Source organism: Cibotium barometz, chromosome 47 (genome assembly GCF_041138505.1).
Source record: "Cibotium barometz isolate CiBa-2024 chromosome 47, ASM4113850v1, whole genome shotgun sequence".
Lineage (NCBI taxonomy): Eukaryota > Viridiplantae > Streptophyta > Polypodiopsida > Cyatheales > Cibotiaceae > Cibotium > Cibotium barometz.
Genome location: NC_141092.1, coordinates 32,243,975 through 32,249,014, shown reverse-complemented (window position 1 = coordinate 32,249,014; position 5,040 = coordinate 32,243,975). Strand labels below are relative to the sequence as shown.

At 42.4% G+C, this 5,040-nt stretch overlaps 1 non-coding gene across 1 annotated transcript; it reads left to right on the top strand.

Moving 5' to 3' along the window:
* The first annotated feature begins 3,773 nt into the window (after positions 1-3,773).
* On the top strand, positions 3,774-3,930 carry LOC147611592 (5.8S ribosomal RNA). Its single transcript, XR_015263845.1, has one exon. It is a non-coding gene; the product is annotated as a 5.8S ribosomal RNA (ribosomal RNA).
* The last annotated feature ends 1,110 nt before the right edge of the window (positions 3,931-5,040 follow it).

Genomic DNA, 5,040 nt, shown 5'->3' with positions numbered 1-5,040 from the left:
CTTCATTCTCATAGTCTTCATCTTTCTCAGATTCCTGCTTTGATTGACCGGCCTTTAACCCATAGGTTGCTGCCTCAACCATAGAGATGGCATGGCTAGCAGCAGCCATATCCTCAACCAGCTTTTTCATCCCTCCTTTCCCAAAGTTTGTGCTTAACGGAAGACCAGTCTCTGTAAGGTGGATTTTTCCATCTTTGAAAAATACAAGTTGGTTTCTGAGGGCTTCCTTATAGCTAGCACAATCTTTTTTCGCATGTTCTGGGTCATCACACCATATACATCTGAATGTAAACCCTTCTTTGCTTTGAGGCCTTTGCATAGAAGCCTGCCCTAATGGTAGCCCTTTTTCCTCAATCCTGGACATCTTCAGTTTTAGGTCTCGCATGCCCTTAATAAGCTCATCCATCGGCCCTTCTACCTTTGGGATTGCAGCAGCTGGATTTGGTAGATTCTCAGGGGTAACAACAGTTATAGGAGTTGCCGAGCTCATCACCATTTTATCCCTCCTTTGCTGCCGCTTTGCTAGCATGGTGACTGCATCCTCAACATCATTACAATCATTCTTTAGCCCCTGCTCTGTATCCTTATCCTCAAGGAGAATTTCCAGTTTTTCTTGGAGATCTTTCCCAGCTGCTTGTAAGAAGAGCTCTGTTTTTTCCCTGTCTAAGGCTGTCCGCTCTATCCTTGACAGCTAGGCATAGCGCTTCTCAAACTCTCTTAGCAACTCTGTGGCAGAAATTCCAATTTTGGGTTTTGTAATCCATTCCAAGAAAGTTCGCTTGGTCACCCGCTCGGAATCCTCCATCAAATATTCATCCTTCAAAGCAAGCTTGAACTCCTCCCAATTTCTGCCACCATGTGCTGCCTGTAATCCTCTTATGCGCTCTCTTATTTCAGGAACACATACCAGCTCAAAGCTTCGAACCATATCCTCCTCAGTCACCCTGTTTAGGTCCATTTCCTTTGTGTAATTACGCAGGTACTTTGTGATGTCTTTACCATCAAATTGATCCACCTTTTTCACGATTGACTTCAGTGCTTTTGTCGTGGAAATTTGCCCCCTCTCAGTCGCTTGCTGCTATTGCATATACATAGTAAACATCTGAAACATTTGCATAACCCCAGGGTCAAAACGAACCCCTTGTCCCTCAGGATATGAAAAAAAAAGTATGCAGAAAAGAGAGGGAAAAAAAACCAGAGCTCGATTTTGCAGATTATCTTATTTGGGGAATATAGCTTCTGTTCAAGCCTTGTAGGGGTTTGAATTAGAGAGTAATTCAAGCCTTGTAGGGGTTTGAATTAGAGAGTAATTCAAGCCTTGTAGGGGTTTGAATTAGAGAGTAATTGAAGCTTCATTTAGTGATACGCTTTCTAAAAATTTCAAAAAATGAAGCGAATTGCTGCCCGATTTCATGCAAGGAGAAATTTCGACGTAGAAGCTCATGAAGATGACATGAAATTCGGTTTTTGTAAAACAAAGATAAGCTTTTTTTTATGAATTCGATTTCAAAAAAATCGTAATTCCTTAGTAAAGGTTTGGATTTTAAGGCTTTAATTGCCTCAAAAATAAAAACTCTTGGTAAAAGCCTTAATACTTATGGCCTTAGAAATTGGAGAGTTTTTCTAGAATTTGTGAGTTGTTGGAATCTAAAAGCAAGTTTTCATGAAATCAAGAGTCATCTTGAAATGGTGATGTTGGCAGTATGTGATGTGAATGGTCACATGTATATGGAAATCTTTTGAAGATTGTGCTATGCCTACATGTGTTATGTATGAAGCACTTGCATAAAGGGTCAGGAGATCTATGCTTGGAACTGGTCATGATCTTAACACATAACTTATGTGCAATCATCAAGTTGAATTTGGGAATGTTTTGAAGCGAATTGGCACATATACATGTCATCCAAAATGGAGATGACTTATGTCCCTTGAAGAGTTTTATGTTTTGTTTCCTTGCTAGGATTAGAAGTTACTCTCACAGCCAGAAGTCTCGCACTTGCCCAGCGATACTGCCCATGTCACGACAGCTTTTTGGTGAACCCGACGTGAAACTGCTGGGGTGAGAGTTAGTGGTGAAATTCACAGTGCAAGCTATGGCTGAAATCTTCTCAAGAAGAATATCCCGCTTTAATGGTCTGCCAGGTGCCAGAGTGCTTTTGATAAGCTGATCGCCTTGGTAACCAATCCCGTTTTGAAGTTGCAAGATTTCTCTCTACCCTTTGAGGTAGTAATAACTGATGCCAGTGGTTTTGCCCTGGGAGGTGCACTCATGCAGGAAGGTCATGCAGTGGCCTATGAATCCCAAAAACTCAGAATGCATGAGAGAAATTATGCTGTCCACGACTTGGAACTACTTTTAGTAGTATATGCCTTGAAGTTGAGACATTACCTACTGGGTGAAAGATTCACTTTGATGCCCTAAAGTTGAGACATTACCTACTGGGTAAAAGATTCACTTTGATGACAGATCATCACAGCTTAAAGTGGATCTTCACTCAAAAGGATCTCAACATGCGCCAAAGAAGGTGGATGCAGATCCTGAAGGAATTTGATTTTGAAATCAAGTACCGCCCAGGCAAAGAAAATTTGGTAGCAGATGCCCTCAGCAGAAAAGCCTCCTTGCTTGCAATTACTGTAGTGTCAAATCCCTTGATTATTGAATCAAGAGAGAAGATCATGCAGGATAGATTCTTTGGCCCTATTGCTACCCTACTTATGCAGGAAAGCAAAACTCCACAGGAGTTGAACCGAGTTCAAGGGTATAGCCCTGGATGATGGAATTATGTATTATAATCGCAAGCTATGCATTTCCAATGATGAGGGAAAAGGGTCAAATTCTGAATGAAGCCCATGATAGCCTTATTACTGGACATCCAAGTTTCATCAAAACCTACATGTCTGTGAAGAAAAGCTTCTTTTGGCCTGGTCTAAAAAAGGATGTACTTAATCATGTACGTCAATGTCTGACCTGTCAGAAAGTCAAGGCCGAGAGAGTAAAAATGTGTGGGAAGATGTTTCCTCTTGGTGATGTAACCTTGGCATTCTCTGCATTGCTAGCATCTTTTAAAGCTTCTATCATCCCAGAAGAAACGTTCATAATGCCATTTTGCATGGATGCATCTTCAACCATATTATCTACTCCCTCTCTAGAAGTGATCAGTCTGGTCCTTCAGTCTTTCTTATGCCTCCATCAAGATCAAAAACTGCAACTAATCCCTCTTTATTGTTAGCCCCATAAGAAAGTGATGCTGCTTTTGGTTCATTGATAATTCGTGCTACCTCAAGGTTTACCATAAGCATAAAAACTCCATGATTCACACCACACTTATGTACAGAGGCTTTGAGACCTGGCTCAGTCTCGGCTCGTCTTATTGAACCTCATTTACAATATGAACATATGTACATAGGCATCATAAAATGACTCAAGTCATGGCACTATATCCCAGGCATCTAGATTTATATTTAATGGCCTCACATGCATCGTTTCACACCATAGACGTGCCATGGCACGACACCATGCCCCTGAGCCAAGATAAAGTGGGCGAGATGCCACGCTGGGGCCTCCTGTTGGCCGCGTAGTGGGGTGCGGGGAGAGGGACGCCTCCCCCCACCTCCGCCATGAGGGCATCCCCCCTTCTTTGTGCCTCTTGGCACACGAGGGCGCTCAATAAACCTCCCCCCCCTTTTAGGGTGGGGTGCATGAGGCGCACTTACAATAACCGAAGCCAGAATGAGATTCCTCCCTCCGAGAGATGATCGAAATATGTAGCAACAACTCTTAGCAAACAGATATCTTGGCTCTTACAACAACGATGAAGAATGCAGTGAAATGAGATATGTAGTGTGAATTGCAGAATTTCACGAATCATCGAGTCTTTGAATGTAACTTACACCCCTGGCTCGTCCAAGGGCTTGTCTTCCTGAGCGTCCACACAACCCCCATGCTAAGCCCCCCTCCTCCTCCCACGCGGTGGATCGAGGGGCTCGCATGGCAGAGGTGGTCGTCCGAGCACACCTCCCCCTCCTCGCCTCCCCCCTTGGGGGCGGCGATGGATTATGGACTAGATACTATGACATCCCCACTTACATCATCAGTGCCAGAACTTGGTATCGATGTATTCTCCCACACAAACACACACATAAGAGAGTACAATCATATGAAGGTCTGTGTGCTAAGTTTGTGTTAGGGCTCCGGAGATGAATGCAGACTCGGTCATAATGAAGTCTAGCACTAAGGGAACAATAAATAGAAAGAATTAATACAAGAAAAAGGAGGTTGATAATCATATGCACCACTGAAGATAGGAATGATTAACACAATATCAAATGGTTGCAACTCAGATGAAAAATTAACAATGTGAAATTTGCATGTCTACTAAATTCTAATAAAGCTTAAATGTATATCTAGATGAATCCAAGAAGAAGCCCAAACTCAACTTATAAGAAAATGCAGGTTATAAACTCATGGTAGTCATCCATAAGACTATATAGCCATTAGCTCCATCATGCATAGTATGGACTAGATACTATGACATCCACACTGAAGTCATCAATGCCCAATAGTTGGTGTAGAACTTGATATCAATATATCCTCCCACTCACATAAGAGCATACATTCATACGAAGATATGTGTGCTAAGTTTCTGTCAGAGCACCATGGATGCAAGGTAGACTTAGTCATAATGAAGCCTTGCACTGTTGTTGCAACTGCCTCACCCCAAAGCTTCTTTAAAAGGCTTCTTTGTTTAAGCATTGTCCTAGGCATCTCCACCGCGATATGGTTCTACCTCTCCACCACACCATTCTCAGTTGGTGTACTTGTATTGGTAAGCTCTCACTTTATGCCATTCTTGTACAATATTGGACCATCTCATTGGAAGTAAACTACGCTTCTTTGTCAACACGCACTGTTTTGACCAGTTGACTCGATTCCTTTTCCACAAGAGTCCACCAATCCTTAAAATGGGGAAAGCCCAAGTAAACTTGTTGTAGTCATTAACTAGCAACATAAATTACCCTACACCACCAAGAGACTTCCAC